The 21,098-nt window shown below is 30.4% G+C and overlaps 2 long non-coding RNA genes across 2 annotated transcripts; one reads left to right on the top strand and one right to left on the bottom strand.

Annotated features, from left to right (window-relative positions):
- Positions 1 to 252: 252 nt before the first annotated feature.
- On the bottom strand, positions 253 to 13,700 carry LOC143044519 (uncharacterized). The gene is made up of 2 exons (XR_012968699.1): positions 13,662 to 13,700; positions 253 to 6,660 (listed from the first exon to the last, which is right to left on the bottom strand). It is a non-coding gene; the product is annotated as an uncharacterized LOC143044519 (long non-coding RNA).
- Positions 13,701 to 13,819: 119 nt separating this feature from the next.
- LOC143044518 (uncharacterized) lies at positions 13,820 to 19,074 on the top strand. Its single transcript, XR_012968698.1, has 2 exons — positions 13,820 to 13,911; positions 18,844 to 19,074. It is a non-coding gene; the product is annotated as an uncharacterized LOC143044518 (long non-coding RNA).
- The last annotated feature ends 2,024 nt before the right edge of the window (positions 19,075 to 21,098 follow it).

The raw sequence follows: 21,098 nt of genomic DNA, 5'->3' as shown, positions 1-21,098 counted from the left end.
TGAGTCGTTGATGATATTACGACACTCATTCCAGTTAATAGTTGACGGGGGACGATATTTAGGTCCTTTACTGAGGAATGATTTTAACTCTCGGTCGCGAACGATGTTAAGGTCTCCTGTTATAACATGTTATATTGTCTGAATGGCAAACATACCACACCACCTAATTCTAAATTAAAAAATTGTGAAAAATAATTTGAAGTAAATTTGACAGTCTTGTACAATTCCCTGATATATGTAAAATAACACACATTTATAATTTTCATGAAATCAACATTTAATAAATAAACACAATAAAATTATTTTCCTATAAGTATTTAATTTCAGTAAAACATAAAAACTAAGAAATTATTAACCAACAAATAAAAGCTCATCAACAACATGAAGTAGATGTAGATTAAGGGGCATAACTCTTCAAAATCAGCTTCATTTGTCTAAATCATATATCTAATTATTAAGTAAGCTTCCATGTAATGCAGACTACAGAGTTATGTCCCTTTACCAACTTCTACTTTCACAAAATAAAATATATTCTAAGATCATTCCTTGCTTTCTTAAATAAACAAATAACAATAACAAAGGAGAAGTTCTTATAAAGTCTTTTTTTGGCCCCTCGAAATTAGAAAAAAATTATTCTTAATGAGGCCACAAAAAAGAAGAGGTTTGTTTGCCCAAACCCTACCTACCCAGAAAAAAGCTGCCTACTCAAATTCTTTATTGTCCTGATTTGAAGAATTTTTTTGTGAAGACTAATAAACATCTGATAGGTAAATTTCTTTAAAAGAAAAAAAAAAAAAAATGCCTACCTACACTGCCTCAACCTTAGGTAGGGTTTGGGCAAACCAAAACATTTTTAATTGTGGCCTGATTAAGATTCGTTATCTGTTGTATATCAGTATATCTTTGGTATGTGTCTTATTAAAGGGTTCAAACATCTTTCATTTAATGCAAAATTTTAAATCTTCAAAATAGGTTCTCTTTAAGTTCCTGTTATATATTCAGATTTACAAAATACATATATTTTGCTACATGATTTCTTTAACAAAGATATAAATTTGGATACCATATATTTTTGATCAATTATCTTGCTTTACTCATTTTATCAATACCTTTGTGCAAATGTCTTCTTAAGTAGAGATATGTAAATTCTTACATGCTTATAAGTCACATTAATACCACAATATATACTTTTTTGAATTGAATATTCATTTTATATCTTTTAATTCATTTATCATGTTTTTCATTAAAATTTGACACAATCATGACAATTTGAAAGGAATTAGGAAATTCACTATAATTACAATTTCAGGGGGCCAAAAAATGGTCCTTACATCAGGTCTTCTATAACAAACAAAATAAAATAATAGTATGAACCTAAAAACAAACAAAAAAGCATTCAAAACACATAAAAAATATGTTTTCTTTCTAACACCAATTCTTACTTAGTAAGGGCTTCAATATTTTAATTAGTTTTACTAGCCATGCTACAGCATGCATAGTGTGTACTGGTATACAACAATTATGATGATAATGCACACAATAACAGTTTACTGTGGATTCAAAAAGATTCATATTTTCATTGATTTTGTAGGAACAAATGAACCACAAATGAATTTAAATGCTTAAGGAATTACATATTTTCTACAGGCTTGCATTTGAATATTGTTAAAACCACAGAATCGATTATCCACGTAAATGCAAGTTTTTCTCGTGCAATCCAAGAAAATTGGTAGCCACGAAATTAAATGAATCCACAGATAATAGAAATTATACAAATAAGGATCAGTAAATACAACACATATTTGAGTCCCAAACAATAGTCCTTTTGTCATGCCAGATAAGCAAGCACAACAGATATTTATCATTAGCAACTGCAAGAATTAAAATGACTTGAACTTGGGTTAAAAAAAATTATCAAGCAAATGATTTTATTCCAATATTAATTAACAAATCATCTTATACTATGTATTTGTCACCTAGCATAACAATTATCACATTATACATGTTATACATTTATAAGTTATATATATCTAACAAAAAACTACATGTAAAACAAGTATAATTTTAAAATTGTCAGTTTGGTAGGATAATTAGCATTTAAGCACTAAAATGGGCACATAAATCATCATTTACAAACAAGAAATCTTGAGGGAACAATCCTTTGATTAACATGAGGGGGGGGGGAGTTATGAGGTCAAAACAACCTATTTGCAACATAAAAGAGGCCAGGTTATTCAGTTTTACTAAGACCAGGGTCAGAATATTTGTTTTTTATGCTCATCAACAAATTGACAAAAAAGAATGCTCTTCCCCCTCTAATAATCAACTTTTCTTTCTGTAATGTAAATTACAAAAATGTAACTTTTGTAATAGAGATCTTTTTTTTTTTTTACAGGAAACACATATCATACTGTGTGGCATACAATTTATTTATATGAATATATACATGATATAATAGCATTAAAATCAATGGAGGATCTAGGGTCCATAGGAAAGAGGGATGCTATTATCCAAAATGATAAAATTTCTGGCGAGGGTAGCGAGTAAAATTTTGTTGTTAAAGATTTTATGAACAAAAATGTATCTTTTCAGGTCAACAGGAGGGTGATATACCCAAATCTTCTCCAAACAACCATTTAAAATACGACAAAAAAAAAATTATAAATCTTTTGATTACTGCAAATATTTCTTAATTATCAGTTATTGTGGACATGGTGGATAACTTTGTAAATGTGGCCTGGGACTAATAGACAAATGCATGCAACTTAATTATTTTTTTTTCAGTTTCATTGTCCTGCAAAAAAGTTTTATTATGACTGCCAACAAATGTTGATAAAATATACATAACATTGAAAATGAACCATTTTAGGGTGCTAAGTGTTTATTGTTATTCTGTTGTCTAAATATTTACCGACAGTGCGAGGGATGTATATCCAGTCAAGGTCGTTAAACACTTCCAGTTGTTGTCTAAATTAAGAGAACTTTTTATTGTAAAGAATATTTTAATGTCAAAAAGTTGCAATTAAGTTATATGACCCTAACATTTTCTTTATTGCCTGATATTTTATCATCCTTAATTTAAAAATGGATGGAAAAGAGACTTTTATAGGGTTTAATAGGCTACTATTTTATTCAAAATACAGAAATTAAAATAGGGGTCCATTCATCATGTTGATAATTAAAATCGTACATTTCCTTAATTATGTTTATCTAAATAATAAAATATATACAATTAAAATGTATTTGTTAAAAAAGCCCTATGTTTATAAAATGTGGAATAATTAAACAGCTTTTAAAATAATTGTATGGCATTTTGATGATTTTGTTTAAACCAGATAACTAACAAGTTCTTGTTATGCAATTTAGCCTATCACTCAAGTGAACCATTGATAACTGTTACACAATAATGGCTAAATAAAGCCACTAAATTACAGATTACAAAATGTAATATAGCACCCATTTCATTTTTTATACTATATAATATAGATTCCATTTTCATATTTTCATATAAAATATACATTTCTATAAGATAAGATAACTTTATATAGGCACCACACACATAAACAATAAATTGATTATGGCATCAAAACACAGACAAACTACAATATCAAAATTACAATAAAGGATTGACATTGGATTTAATTAAATATGACAAAAAAATAAGTAAAATTGAGTATCTTTATACATTGTATAAACTGTTCCCAATTCTAATTTTACAGGGAACCAGATGGACCTTGAAATTTAATGCATATGGTTTCCAATGGCACTCTGTATGTAATCTTTTAGAGGTATTGAACTATTGAATTCAAAAGAAGTTTTTCTTGTGAAATTGAAGAAAACTTTTACATGCTTTTTCAAAATGATTCTTTAACAAACAATATAATCAGCATGGCTCTTATTTCTTCTTACAAAAATTGACATAAAATTAAACTCTGTGCTTGATACCATGTAATTAATCATTCTTCAGACAATTTTTAGATGTTTTGGTTTTAGAATTGTATTTCCTCTGATCATGCTGATGTTTTTCTTTCTTGAAACACTTGAAGCAAATTATCAGGTGTTTAAACCACAAAGGGTTTTGGTTTATTACTTTTTGGACCACGCCTGTTTGGAATTGGATTTTCATGAACTCTTTTGACATGTGTTAGTAGATTGCAATATGCTGCAGCTCTATATGAACACTTATCACAACCAAATGGTTTTTCACCTGTATGGGTCCTTATATGTAGTTTTAGTTGCTTATCAGTACGTAGCTTCTTATTACAATATTCACACTGGTAAATTTTTTTTGAATCTGCTTCTCCAGTGTGTATAAGTTTATGACGTGTAAGACTGGTCGAGCTTGAAAACTTTCCATCGCATTCCTCACACTTGTACTTTTTATCTCCCTTTTTTTTAACCTTATGCATGTACATGATGTGATGTTGTAAATACCTCTTGAACTGAAAAACACGATTACAGAATGGACACACATGACTGCCCTTCTCCTCGTCATCATGAAGGGTAATATGCCTGGTCAAGTTACATTTTGTCGAGTAAGACTTATTACACACGGTACAAATCCATAACCCGGCTGATCTATCGTGAAACATTTTGTCACTGTAATTTGTAGTTTTACTCGGCGTTCTGGGATTTTCTCTATGACATTGTAAATGTGTATACAATAATGCTTGCGATTCAAAAGATATATCACAATGTGCACAGACAAATTCTGACTCTTCAGCCATTTCTGGTCCAACATTATTGTGTGTCGTCTCACGATGTGTTGCATAATCTTTAACAGAATTACAAACTATACCACATTTTTTACATTCAAATGAAATTTTCTGATCAACATTTTCAATTGTTTTCTCTGTCGTAACAATAACCAAATCTAGCATGGGATCTGTCTGTATTTTTTTGTGACCCATTTGTATATGTTCTTTCAAAAGACCATTAGTTTCGAAATTCAAATTGCAGTTTGGGCACCAATATTTGTGTTCTAATTTTTTACAATTTTTCACATGACTGAACAGACTTGACTTGCTCTCAAAGTTTGTACTACACTTTGCACAATGGTAAATAATGGCTTTGGTTACTGCTGAATCTTCCGCTATACTTTTAAGATTTCCGATCGAAACGGAGAAAATATATTTGTTCTCAGAAAAATCAAAGGTCTTCTCATTTTTCAACTGTTTATGAATTTCATCAGGTTTTTGCAATAAGTTCGATATATGATCTTTTGCAAATTTACGATTTGCAAATTTTCTGTCACAACATCGACAGACAAAAATGGTTTTGTTGGTATTTAATACATCAATGTTTGGCTCTCGAATCTGATATTCATTTTGATAATTTACATGTGAACTAACGTGCTGCATAAAGGACGAAATAGTTTGAAAAGACAATTGGCAGAGAACGCAATCTAATTTTGCAATGCTTGGTTCATCTTCCTCTAGATCTACTATTTTTGAATTTTCGGCTAAACTTGATGTTTGTATCTTTTTTGTTGTGATGCAACCTTCATTTGACTCGGTCGAGACAGCGTCAACATATCCTATCGAATTATCAGTATGTCTATGTATGTGAAAACTCTCAGTAAAATCATCAAATTTCTCTTTTTTCACAACTTTCTTAATGCTGTCGTTAGCTTTTTTTGTAAGTTTCCTTATCTTTCCTAATTTTTTGTGAAATACAGATTCGCTTTGTTTATGCTTTGCATTTATATGTCGGACATGAAATTTCAAATGTTTTTCAAATTTTTCTTGGTCTATCATAATTCTGGTACAATACAGACATTTATAAACAGCTAAATCATCCATGTGAGTAAAAGTGTGTTTTTCAAGTTTTAACGGAGTATCAAAAACACTTTTGCACGTCTGACATTCAAAAAGTGAAATATGCCCGGATATATGTCGAAACATTGCCAATTTCAAAATAAACTTTCTTCCACATATTACACACATGTATGGCTTGGCATTGAAATGAGATCTCTGGTGAATTTCATATGTTCCACCCTGGCAAAAACTTTCTCCACATTCTTTGCATAAATGTTGAACGATTTTCTTATTTCGCTTCTTCCATATTTTACATTTGATTTCATGTATTTTGAATATTTTCCTATTTAAGAATTCCCTGTTGCAAGAGTTGCAGGTAAATGTTTTTATTCTGTTATGAGTGTTCAGGTGTATTTCTAAATCAGACTTCTTAGAAAATCGGTGTTTACATCGTTTAACCTTACACTTGTATTGTTTTTCGACAACATGGACAAGTGTTTGTCCTGTAGGTTTCAGACCTAGATTAGATTTAATGTTTTTAAAAAATTTTAGTGATTTGCGATTTGTTGCTTTTATCTTTTCAATTTTTGACTTTTTAGATGTGGTTAATTTTTGTTGATTTGGAAGAGGATATTTCATGGCTATTGGCATCCAACTTTTTGGTGATGAGGCACAAACATGTGACGACATTTAAGATGGCAATCTGTCCTATTTTGACTTCTTGAATGCTTATAAACTCTTTCCTTCACTTTTCAATATAATTGTTTCAGTGGTCTTATTACTTCTGCCAATATTTCAAATTATTAACCGTTGATCATCACCATAGCTACCATCGTATTCGGTCTCATCTGATGTTTGAACATCATAAACACATGCAAACATTAAACATGTTAAATGATGAAATCTAAAAAATAAAAAAGAGACAGTTATTAAACATAATTCATTTAAAAATTCAAACAATTCTTGCTAAATTTCCTCATTTTGTTATAGCATTGAATATAAAGGCTATATATAATAAGGTACAGAGGACAGAATAGTTTATTTTGTCCGCCTGATTTTGTTTTCCAGTTGGTCGCACTACAATAATCATGATAATAATAATAATTGTTTTTGGTGTGGGTGTTTTTGTTTAAGAATAAATTGTTTGATCCAACAATTTATTCTTAAACAAACACACCCACACCAAAAAAAAATGCCTCTTTAATAGGGCCTGCAGGTGAAGACTAAAGCCTGTGCCCCTCATTTAGGTCTATGTGCATCCTAATCAATGGACTCTCTAAAACATTGTAGACAATATAATGTTATTCATGACTAAATTCTCTTATTTCTTAAACTTGTTTTGCTGTTTGTTTTTTCTTACCAATTCTTGCAATACCAATTAAAGGCCTGAAATGACAAAATCATGTGGAAATGACTATTTTGTGATCCGTAATAGTAAAGGTTTTTTTATCAATGTTGTAATTAGCATGATTAGATCTTTAAATATAGTTTACATTAGCATAAATATCGATTTTGTCATCAGCAAAGGAGAAGGTTCACGAAGGGTTAAAATTGGCCCTAATTTTTTTAAGGTTTTTTAATTCTGGCCAAAAAATTACAAAATTTCACATCACATAAAAATACTTTTGATAATATTTGTACTATTAAAACAAAAATATATTTTCTGGCATTTTCTTTTACAATTTATAAAGCTATGACCCCTTAAATAAACATTCTTTGAATTTTAAATAAAATTAAGGTCAATTTTGGTACTTTTTTCCATAAATAAAATTTAATTGTTTTTGGCATAATGAACCTTGGCCTCCTTCCACGATCCAAAAAAGTTTTTATATTGATGAATTCTATATCAAAACTGGATTCTTTTAGTTACAACACATTTTGGATCATAGGTGGTGGCCAAGGTGTTTGGAAAGCTTTTTATAGGTGTGAAAATTGCACAAAATCATCATATTTTGACTATATAGATATATGTCCAAAATGGGCTTATTTTGGAGAATATAATATACTGTTATGATAAGGGATTCAGTGAATACCGACTTTGATGTAAAATAGTACTTCCTACTCCATTCTATTTGCAACGTTTATAATCTGGTATTTAGCTAAACCATTAAATAAATGATGTAAGCGGCATACACAGTTATAAATAAATGATATAAGCAGCCGCATGGCACAATTTTTGCATTCCCCACCCACCCATCCCAGTAGCATTATTGAATGGGTGTGTTTAAGCATAGATTATATATATCACTTTTGCATTATATCAATTATAGGATACTACATGTATTATTATTTTTATTTTTCTATCTTTTATCATTATTCATATATGTTTAGCATTTTGATTGACTTTAAAGGAATATAAAGCATTTGGGGATTGTCTACCCTTCATTGTACTGATTGCATTATTAATTGCATTTTCTTATTATCAAAATTTGGCCCATTACACAGCCTTATGTTTATTTACCATATATATATAATATATATATATTGCCAAACTTGGAATAAAAAAAAGAATGGATGTATATTCAGGGTTCGACACTAACGGTAGTCCGGTAGTCCGGTGCCCCCCCCTAAAATCTAGGAGGACTACCAAAACATGGTTAATCAGTAGTCCTGTGGACCACCTGGAAATTTGTATATATGGTCTGGCTATTTCAATGCTAAAAATTGGCATAAAAGTCCTCCCAATTATGTTTACATTTTTCAAAGACAGTGATGGCATTTGGAAGAACGTAAATTTTATATTGTTATTATGAAAGCACTTTTAAGATCCAGATTTCTGATCAGAATCTTCACAGTGTTTGTAACACATGGGATTTTCAATGTAAAATGAAAATGTCTGATAACCAAAATGTGAAGAAACTGCAGATTAGACAGCAAAGGTCAGCAATAAAAACGTAGGTGTCAGAGTTAAAAAAAAAAATACTTCCCAAATTTTGAAAAAAAATTATTACCCCTAAAAAAAGAAACAGGAAGAGGTAGTTTGAAAAAAAAGCCAACAATATTTTTTGGTGGCTTTCTTATTAAAAAAACCCATATTTGCATGTCATTCAAAATGGTATTAAAGGCATTTTGTTTTGATAATAATGATAATAATAATAATTTTTTATTTAAAGAGGGTTACACAGTTAGCTGTAAAGCTAATCTTCCCTGAGGCCCTCATGAAATACAATGAAATATAACAAAAAATTACAAAATATCAAACAGAAACACATACACGAATAATGAAATAAAAAATTGTAATGAAATATACAATTTTCAAAACAGGTAAAAGTTACAAATTCATATATGACATGTATAGTATTGGCATCAACAATATCATAAGTTTGAGTAAATGTGTGAAAATTATTATGCATATTAAAAATGCACAGCTTCTTAATGTTCCATCAAGTAATTTTTTTAAATCTTTTTTGAATGAGCTTGTACTTGAGGTTGATTTTTTCAGGGATATTGGTAAGTTATTCCATAAAATAGATCCTGAATATATAAAAGATTTCTTATAAAGCTCTTTTTTGGCTTTTGGAACTTGTAAATTTTTGCAAGAGGCATTTCTCAAACAATATTGGTTTATTTCTGGCATTTCTTTAATCTTTTCAGGGAGATATACGTACAGGGGCTTCATTCTTAAGGCATTTATGCATCAAAACTGATTTGTGGTATGAGATTCTGTTCTCTACTGTCATCCATCCAAGCTGTTTAAACAGTGGAGCTGATGATGAAAGTGGATCAGCATCTAAAATAAGTCTTGCAGCCCTTTTCTGCAATTTTATTATTCTGACTACATGAAGCTCATTTTTAGCACAAGTTCCCACTGATAGATTATTGTTGTATTATTTGGAGTGGTTGACAACCACTCCAAATAATACAACAATAATCTATCAGTGGGAGAATATAACCATAAAATAATAGCAACATATCCACTGAATTGCTTTCAATAGTGATGATGAAGTTGACCTCTAGTTCACAAACAAAGACATTGTATCACTACAAGAAAAATCTTATAAACTGTTTGAAGAATTAATGAAAACTTTTGACTTATTTTTATCCTTTTTTTTCTAAATAATCCTGGAATAAAAGGTCAAATAACTCCACCTAACAAGGCCTTAGAAATTGTCTCAGATTGCAAATTTTGCATTTCATTTTTCAAAATTTTCTGACGGTAAAAGTTCAGGAGTAATAAAATTTATTCACTGAATGTCAACTTTAATTTATCTGAAAAAAAAAAAAAATATTTTCAAAACTCAAATGAACATTTGTGTGCTTTTGAGGTGCTCAGATGGCAGGAAATTGCATCTTATTTCGAAAAATTTTCTTGGGGGGGGCATACCCCCAAACCCCCCTAGCTAGTTCGGGCCGCGTTGCGGCCCTCACCGGTGATAGAGGTGGACTACCAGGACTACCCAAAATTTTTTCTTGGTAGTCCTGTGGACTACATCACCTCTAATGTTAGTGTCAAACCCTGATATTTAGCATTAAGACTTTTGAAATAGACCCATTTACGAACCAAATTTTGACCTTCTTGGTATTTAATGATAAACTTGATATTTAAGGCCATTTATTTTAGAAACAGGGACATTTGGTCCGTAACAATTATTTTTATGTCAATGTCGATTAAGATGTTGAAACTTTATTTGATGTTACCTTATTTTCGAAACATTTACATATTTCTCAGCTAATCATGCACTATAATTATGAAAACACGAGTTGATCACATTTTTTTTTATCAAACTGACTTCTCACAATGTCTGAGTAATGGGCAAACCACAGAATAAACATGTTAAATAAGAATTGAAAATTATATTATACGAGTTTCTTATACTATGTTCCTAATTTTGTCATTTTTTTAAAGGGAGACAGATTTATATAAGTTTTTCTTGTTTCCGAATCCCTGTATTTATATTGTATAATTATATTTTGTGCACTTTTTGAAATAAAGCTCATTTTGTGCCGTAAGTGAACCTTGTCCTTTAAACATTTAACTAAACATTGCTAAATTTGTATTCTTTTCAAACGTTTTTTCATTTACTAGTGTATGTTACTTTATTTGGCAGCATTTTGTCTAAGGTCATGTTTGTCTGCCTGATATCGGTTTACATCTAAATTTTTACCCCCTTCTTTCTTTTTTAATTTATTTTGTGTATTGTGTCATTAATCAAATTTATTTGTTCAATGAATGTTCACTTGTTTTTGTTAATCATGTTAATAAATGGCTTTTGATTGAGTTGAGCCTTTTCAATTGATGTCTTTCTATGTCAGTCAGGGGTACTACTTGTACAAGTTAATTTTATTTACTTGAGGAAGTAAAAAAAAATATACACATATAAGTAAATAAATAACATTTGAATAATCTCCCCTTAATTTTCTCAAAAATTTACTTGTATGTGTAAATTTTTCTTTCAATCCCACAAAAATCCCGAAGTTTTGAGATGTAAAATCATACCTTTAATGATTTTTCCCAGGTTTGCTAAATTTTTTTTTTATTAAAGTTCAATGTTTCATCTCATTAATTCAACAAAGAAACTGATTGAGCAAAGACCTTGTATATTTGCTCAATGCCTTTAAAATTGCTCCTTTGGGGCTTGTAAATGAGCAGTGTTATGAAGATAACAGACAAATGGGATTTTCATTGTCCATGAAATTACACTTTAAAAAATGATTAGTAAAGACATCTGGAAAGGGTACACAATTTAAAATTCTATTAGAGCAAAGAAATTTTAAGAATTCAAGAAAAGGAAGGAAGGATGACTTTTTTACTTATACAAGTAACAAATTCTGAATGTCTAAGGGACATAACTAAGACAATTTTTTATTTACCTATACAAGTAAATAAAATTCATTTGTATATATCCTACAAATTTACTTATATGTGTATATTTTTTTTTACTTCTTCAAGTAAATAAAAATTACTTTCAAGAATAAGTAGTACCCCTGACTGTAAGTTCATTGTTGTGATGTTACACTATTGTTTCAAGTTAGGTTGACGGTTTGTTCCAATTAAACCCTCTGCATTTTTTTGCACCTGTCCTTAGTCAGGAACCTGTTGTTCAGAGGTTCTGGTTTGTTGGTCATGTTCATATGGTTTATAAGTGTTTCTCTGGTTTTTTATATATATTATACTGTTACTAGTCATTTTTGGGGCCCTTTATAGCTTGCTGTTTGGTCTGAGCCAAGGCTCTGTGTTGAAGCCCACACTTTGACCTATAATGCCTTTAATGATTTACTTTTTACAAATTGTGACTTTGACGGATAGTTGTTGTAATTTGCATGCATACCACATCTTCTTATATCATGCATATTTTTGTAAAATTTATTATCTCAGGGTGTGGGGTCTGGGAGGGATGAGCAACTGGAATAGGTCACTATTTAACCCTCTATGATGAGGGGCGTAAAAGGGGGGGTCCACACGGAAAAACGCGAAATAAAATTGCAATTTCACGAACAACGAACAATTACAAATTTCCTGCATGTTGATCTTTTAACCAATTTCACTAAACACGGTGAATAACTATAACCTTTTTCATGGCTGCACGTGAAATAAAAATGACAAAAAATGTTGCACAAAAATAACCCTTTACCTGACCTTCTATGATATATGAAAAGGGTGAAAATTCAGATTGAATATATATATCATTTTCTTGATTATATCATTTATATAAGTACATGTATCTAAAACTAATCAGATGTCCATATCTATATTTGATGCGGTTTAAACCACAGTCATAAATGCATCAGCTATTTGTCAAATCAGTTATTAAACTCAATGAATTCCAATGTGGTTCATGTGGTTTTACCACTGATGCTACATATTTGAAGCTATAGATAGAATAAAGGCACTGGCTATATGGTTACATGGAAATGCAACAATAATAAAAATATTATTGTCACATTGGAGACTAATTGCCGGATTGCAAGGTGGGGTAAGGACTGATTAATTACGAATGTCATGAATGTAACAATAATTATTGAGTCTACGTAACTTTGCCTTATTGTTATGATTAGTTCACTCCAATGTATGTACAGACTTGTAATTTTTATCATATCTATTATAATATTGTTGAGTTTTCATTATGTTAGTTTTGTCAATATATTTGTCATAACCATGATAACCAAAATTGGTTTTTGTTTGTTTTGCAAAGAAAGATTTATGTAATTAATATGTATTAAAATAAAACTTTAAAACTTTTATTTGAATTTTACAAAATTGCATACAATTTTTTAAAATATTTATTTGAAATATCACATTTTCTAATAAATGCTGTTTTTGGGAGCATTTTTTAGTCCGACGAAACCAACCAGGCATCACAAACGAGTGATGCAGCAATATGTATTGTATTTCATACTGAACAATTCCATTCTGTACTATACTTTTTTGAAGGTAAAGAAACTTTCATTGTCTGTCATTTTTCAGCTGAAAACATATTATTTTACTCTTGCCATCAAGGATTTGTATATAAAAATCTGTGTTGCGATGTTTATATTTTCGTCCATTTTTCTTGTTGAAAGCATACTTATGTGAGGTTACTTCCATTACTGATTTTATGTACACCTCTGATATCATCCAACTAAGCATAGCTTAAAGACATTTTAAAATGGCGGTGGGTCCAGGGGTTGGAACCACCCCCTTTTTTTTGACGATCAATGCATTTGAATGGGGACATGTAGTTGGAACCCTCCTTTTTGTCCTGGGTTATGAACACCCCCTTTTTACGATGGGGTAGAGGTGGGGGCGGGTTCCAAGTGCCCCCTTTTTCATAAACGGTCAGAGTTGTCTTTGGGACGAGTTATCTTCGGACCGAGTTGTCCAACAACCCGATGGAGTTCAAGATTAGTGTGCCACAATAGAGTGTGTGATTGATTTACAGACATTTCGTTCATTTTGATTGTGATTCATTAGTTATCCATGTTTACCTTTGATTGTTCAGCTGTTATATTTATAAAAAAAATGTTTCTTTCTTTAAAAAAATATTTCTGGTTCTGCAGCTTCGTTTTCTAATACGCAAATCCTTACCGGTTAAGCCTTATTTTCCGGTACACTTGTAATTAAGTCGGAAACATGTCGTTTTTATTCCGTCTCCCGACAACGATATTAGAAAATGAAATATAAACAAGTATCAGATTCCAGATTTCGAAGTTTGAAGTTTTCAAGTAGCATCACATGGTCAGTTAGTCCAAACGATTATAACATAGACACTTGTTTTGTCGCTATTGTATAACTCATTAGTACATTTATATAAATTTATGATGTGCCACTGCAGAGAAAAATAAATAAATAAATAATTAATTAAAAAAAATTAAAAATTATTTAATTATTTTAATTATTTTAATTAACTCTTATAAAACCTTAACTATCTATTTTGTGAACCTTCCAGTATCTTTATTAAAGACCCCTAACAAATGTTGAATATCTTCTATGTGATGTTCGTAATTTTCATTTTCTGTTGTTGCTCATAATACTTCTGATTCTTGAAAGTGTTACTAAGTTTTGATGTTATGAAGTAGAGTGCAGAGCGGAGTTTCTCTCTAGCTTCTTCATAATTTTCACAATACAGTAGATAATGGTCAACTGCAAATAAAACAAGGCATGCAGCATGCTAGCTGCGGAACCGTAGCTCTTAGGTCCTTAATATGTTAATTTTTGACTATTTGCGGACCATAGACCTCAAATAGTAAAAAAATAACATAAGGACCTAAGAGCTACGGTTCCGCAGCTAGCAGCATGCCATCTTCGCTAGCAAAGGGTTACGATCAACTCCCGTTCTCTCCCGTGGAGAGAAAGTGAGTGGATTGTAACCCTTGGCTAGCGAAGATGGCAGCATGCAAAATAAATAATAAAGAGCAGCACCAAAAATTAACTCTAAGCAATAGCATATACATGTATCTTGCGAAATACCAAAACATATACATGTATATGAATTATGAATCACTAAATTTTAAAAAATTTGCAGTTTTAAAATTATTTTATAAATGAATTTATGAAGTAAAAATTTCAAATCTTTCAAATTTTAAAATGTAAAATTTTTTTTTTAGCTGCAATGCATAAATATTGTAATACAAATTATCTACAGGCAGAGCAAAAACGTTCTGTTCCACTACAGGACTGAACAAGACTCTTAACAGTCAGGGGACTTACTTAAATGAGTGATTTTCTAAATCACTGGTTTAAGTAACATTATTTCCATAAAAGTTGGAAGTAAGAGTTGTCTTTCTTTAATAATCACCTATTTAAGTAGTACAAATTAATCACTAGAAGAAGTGATTTAATCTTATTGTAGCTTTAAATATAGAATACAAATGATCCAGGGACTAATTATGTTTCTTAACTTGTCAGAACCAACATAGATCTGTGTTGTCTAGGATGACCAGGTCATTTCAGGTGATGACCTTGTACTGAATCTAGGATAATGACATTAAAATCACTTGTTTAAGTATCATACCTCAATTTCCTTCCCAAAAATCACTTATTTAAGTATCATTATTTTAATTCAATTCAATTCAATTCAATTCAAATATTTATTGCCATGTAAACTTTAAACATTAAGTTTGTGACATACAAAATAATAAACAATATAACTATATTTCACATATATATATATACACAATCATTCATTTACAGTAAATATTCTAGTGTCCCCTGTCCTCAGTTCTAATGACCTTTTGATGTAGGGCCCCAATTTATTTACTTGTGATGGTGTTGATGGATTGAGTATAAAAATCAACTTTTCTTCATCAGATAAATCTTTAACAGAAAAATTAAAATCCAAATTGTTAAAAAAGTTATTTCTTAGTTCCATATTTAATTTACAATCTAATATAAAATATTTTTCATTTTCTAATGTTTTACATTTAAGGCATAATCTCTGCTCTCTAGGAATATTAGTATGTCTGCCTTTTTCTATATTTAAATTATGGTCACTAATTCTTAGTTTTGTTATTAATTTTCTATATGTAAAGTTTGATGTTCTTAAATACTAGTCTTCAAAATGTAAATTTTGTTTAAGATTCTTATATAAATAAAGTTTACTTTTTTCATCAATGTTTTGCATCTTATCATGTATCAAATTTTCAAAGTAGTTTTTAGAGCTTGTTTTTATATAAACTTTAAATGAATTATTTATTTTTTTGTCTGAACTAGTATTTTGTTGAATTTGTGCTATATCTAAATTATGTTCACTTAAAATATTTTTTACATATGTAAACCAGGAGTATACTCCTTCTGACATTTGTCTGAGTCTAAGTTTTTACTAAGCGTGTAAGCTTCTTTCAAAAGAGGATTTAACTTACAGCATTCAAATCTCTTTAAATATAATAAAGTTTGTGTTTTAATATTAAATTCTATAGGAAGTCTCCCCAATTCAGCTCTAGTTGCAAGATTAGATGCATTCTTTCTAGTTCCTAGTAAAAATTTACAAAAATGCAAGTGTAATTTTTCAATTGGACTTTTTTCTGGAAAACTTAAAATATCTACTTCTTTTCCAGAATTTAAAGCTCTATTTTTTGCTCTAAAAAAAGATATATATGTGTCTAAATATGTAACTTCAGAGTTGTATATCATTATTGGTTTTATGAGGGAATCAAAGAGGTGGCATGCAACTTTGACTGGTAAATTATTCAAAGACTTTGTGTATAAGCTTTCAACCCAAATAATGCTTTTTGGGCTTTTTTGACATAACCCCCACTAATTTCAACACCCCTGAACAGTGAAATTTTTATCGCGAACAGTAGAATTTTATTACATAATCTGAAAGATGAAACCTTGATCATGAACTTTACAGGAAAAATACTCCCACTGCTTGGAAAAATCTGTTAAGAAAGTATCAGTTCATTATGTATAAAGCCATTATTATAGCATTTTTTCAACTAAAATAGAATTTTCATCAAAGGCATAAACCTCGCTACTTAAAAGAAGCAAAAAGTTCATTTTTTTTCAATTTTACTAATTAAAAGATATTATTTAAACCTATGTGTTTAAAATTTTGAAAAAACTACAAAATCCCAATTTGTGACAAAACTTTGAATTTGCTACTCAAATAAGTGATTTAAAAATCACTTATTTCAGTAAGTCCCCTGACTGCTTAAAGACTCTTGAGAAGCTGTTAACAGTCCTGAAATGGTCTGCTAAGCTATTCCATAAAGAAGCAGCAGCAAAACTAAAAGATTTTTCTCCATATATGAGGTAGTTCTTACCTGTTGTATTTCCAAAATATTACTGTATCTAAAAGAATATTTAGTGAGTAAATTTTGTAAACATAGAGTTAAAGCCAAATTATTTAAAATTTTATAAGTCTCAAGAGCCATTGTCCTGATGCGTCTTACTTGTAGGGTTGAAACCTTTGCATTCTCAAGACATGCAAGAAGAGTTTCAAAGGATGCTAAGTAGTCGTCATATACAAATCTTAATGCTCTCTCTTGTATTTTCAAGTTTTTTAGAATTTTTCTCTCTCATGACTACAAATATGCCAAGCCAAAGGGCAAAAATTAAAATTACTCAAAATAAAAGTATGCAAAATTGTAAGTTTATTTAATCTGTTTACAAGTTATCCACTGAACTTGACACTACCTCATAATACTTGCAGATTTTATCGTCAGACATACATGTACTGTTCCCAGTTAAGACCAAACAGCATATATATATATGCAGAAGTAGATCCAGAGGCGGATTTAGACCCTGGGCCCCCCCCCCCTTTTTGTGAAAAAAATTGGTTGCTTATATAGGGAATCATTGAAGCGTGACTGGAGCGAGCCCCCTCTTAGGTCAGTCAGTGGGCCCCACTTATCAAAATTTCTAGATCCGCCACTGAGATCTAAGATTTTATATAAATGGGCCTACGGTGCCAAACTAAATGTATGCAATGTTTAGAGTAAGAAATTATGTAAAAAATTATATGCATTAACAATAGAGTCCCCCTCCCTCCCACCCCCCCTAAAAAAATAAAATGGATAAATCAGCCTCTGAGACATGTGAGTTTACATTTTGTAGCTTTGTTAATGCACATTATCTAGATTAACAGGATGGTAACAAAAAGTTCTATAATTAATTTTTTTTCTTCTTTGTGAAAAAAAAATATTTCAGAGTCCCATTTGGCATTTCTAGCATTTCACAGCTAGATTTCGATATAATAAAGTGTCTAAATTACAATGTAGTTGTATAATTGAGATAACTAGGATAATTGGTACTGCATTGTACTGCAAAAACTTTAAGTTGCTTATGAGGTTTTTAAAAAAAGAACACAAATTATACATGTTACATTTGATTGATTTAAGATTAAAATTTTAATTATTTTATTTAGTTGAAAGAACTATTATGAAGATATATATCATATAAAAAAGAAGATGTGGTATGATTGCAAATAAGACAACTCTCCACAAAAGACCAAAATGACGCAGAAATTAACAACTATTATAAGGTCACTGTACCGCCTTCAACAATGAGCAAAGCCCATACCACATAGTCAGCTATAAAAGGCCCTGAAATGACAATGTAAAACAATTCAAACAAGAAAACTAACAGCCTTAATTATGAACAAAATAATGAATGAAAAACAAATATGTAACACATTTATAAACAAACGATCATGTACATCTGGTTCCCTGTATCATCCACAAACAAATGACAAAGAAAGAACACATTTTTATGGAAGCTTTAGAAAATGTTAGATTTTGATATTTATTGGAAAATACTAAGTTACGTACATGACTTACATTCTTTAATTTTTATAAAAATTGCATTATTTATTAATCAATATGAAAATTTTTATAAAAATTGCATTATTAATTAATCAATATGAAAATTTTCACAAAATTTTTAGAGAATTCCAAAATAAGGGACCTTCTATTTTGTCAAAATGGTCACAAATTTTAGAGAATTACAAAATAAGGGACCCTCTATTTTGTTAAAATAAAAATAGACATGTTAATGTTGCATTGTGACAAATAAAGAACAATCATGATGAGTGAATCGCACATAGATCATGTAGGTAAAGAAAAGAGCATTGAAGTTTAAAATAGAAAAGATATTAGAGAAATGTGATTACCATGAGGAATAAACAACTACAAGGTTGCCTGACAAAATGATTTCTTGTTTTTTTTTCAGGTATTTATCACTACCATGAACATTTGAAGAGGAATACACGTTAGTTACTGCAACAAGATTTTGAAGTCATTTTTTTATCCAAACAAGGTGACTCTGTGCGGTTAACAAGGTGTATGCCTTTAAATTATATTGATGCTTAAATCATAGATTTGAGTGCGTAATCAAAGCAAAGATCTTAAGAAATAAAAATGGGAGATGATAATATAAGAAACAGGTTATCACAGACAAAACTTAAAGAAATCTGGACAAGACAAGACTTGACATTATCAGGTTCAAATACTGGACAAGACACTATTAAGAAAACAACTGGAATAAATTTAACATTGTACAAAAGAAAAATGTCTGCTCCAGCTGGGACGAAAAAAGTATTAAAGTCGTCTGCTGTGGAATCGAAGGATCGGTTTACAGAAAATGGATCTGACACAGATTCATTGACAATAAAGGGAAATAACTGTTACAGTGGTTTGACAAAATTTGAAACTCCTAATATTGTTGTTGTTAAAAGGAATATTGAAGATAGTCATGATAGTAGTGAAAAGCAATTGCAAAAATCTTGCAGCAATTCCAATTTGAATATGCTCCAATGTGCCCTATGTACATTGTCATTTGACAATCCCTCTGTTTATATTCATCATGTTGTATCCCATAGCAAAACATCTATAGATTACAAACAGAATCCTGAATCTGTGAATAAAAGAAAGAGTTTTTTCGTCTGCAGGTTGTGTGATAAGAAATTTGCAAATCGTGATTTTGCACGAGGCCATATCTCACATTTTTTGCAGAACCCTGATCATGCACATGAACAGTTATCAAATTTTTTAACAAAAGAATTTGAAGATTTTGCTGATAATTTTATCTTTCCAGTTTCTATTGGAAGTCTAAAGAATATCACTGTGGATTCAAAGATAAATAAACCAGTAATTTACTATTGTGCCAAGTGTGAGACAAATTTCAACAGTAGGAGTGATCTCTTAGGCCATGTGAAAAACTGCACAAAAAACAAGTTAAAATTCAATTGCTCAAAGTGTGATATTTATTTTGAAACAAATGACCTTTTGGAGCAACATATACAAGATGGTCATAGCGAAAGTGAGACACTTCAAATACCAGAATTGGTTTTTATAAAAACTGAAGACATTTCTACAGATGAGAAAATATCAATGACAAATTATAAATGTCCAAAATGCAATGAAGTGTGTAACTCCTTACAACAATTGATCCAGCACAGAGACTCTATACATTATAAGAAAGTTGAAATCCAGGATACGGACTATGTCTGTGCTCACTGTTTATCCACTTTTCCGTCTCAAGCATTATTATACAAGCATATACAAATCCATGATAGAGAACTAAGTGGAAAGCCATTGAAAGAAAAAAACAAAACTTCCAAATACTTTGACAAGATTGTTTATCAAGAGTCAAATGGAAAATGGAGGTGTGAAGTTTGTAAGAAATCTTTCTCATCTTACGACATATGACACTCCATGATGATGAGGAAAGGAAAGATCATACCTGTCCATTCTGTCAACGTATTTTCCATTTCAAGCGATATTTACACTATCATATCATGTATATGCATGGCATGGGCCGAAAAGACAGAAAATATTCAAAGGCGACTTGTGCGAGACTAAGTTCAGTAGTTTAAAGAATTTGAAAAGACACATAAAGAAATGTAGGTTTAATCATGGAGAAGTTTATAAATCGGTGATTTTAAAATGTCAATTGTGTGAGAGAACGTTCGACAAAAAACAGTCCCTGGAAAAGCATATCAGGACACATACTGGAGAAAAACCATTCAAATGTGAACATTGTCCATATCTCAGTGCATATAATGCTAATTTGAAATTGCATAAAAAGAGAAGACATTGTGAAATACCTAAGAAAAAGGGCAGACCGTTTAAGCAGATGCAATTGATGGATGGTGAATGACTCTGAAATATACTAAGCTGTACCGTACTGCTCATGTGGAATTGGTCATTTCCTCCTGTATACAGTGAAGTGAGTGGACAACTGGTCTATAAATAGCCACTAAAGTTTATATCTTTTTCTATGTTTGAATTTGTAATACAGAATGTAACATTTGCTTTCTTACACAAAAATCAGATCAAGTGCACTTTTGGGTATTGTCAATTTTACCATTCTTGAGTTATGTCCCTTTATAACATTATATTCAGGGCAATGCAGAGCATCATCTGTGGTCTATGGACACTTTCTCTATTGTTTAAATCAATTCTTTCTTGCAATGTTCCTTAAGA

The sequence above is a fragment of the Mytilus galloprovincialis genome, chromosome 9 (genome assembly GCF_965363235.1).
Source record: "Mytilus galloprovincialis chromosome 9, xbMytGall1.hap1.1, whole genome shotgun sequence".
Classification (NCBI taxonomy): Eukaryota; Metazoa; Mollusca; class Bivalvia; order Mytilida; family Mytilidae; genus Mytilus; species Mytilus galloprovincialis.
Note: the sequence above shows the minus strand (reverse complement) of the source record. Positions and strands in the feature narration are given on the sequence as shown.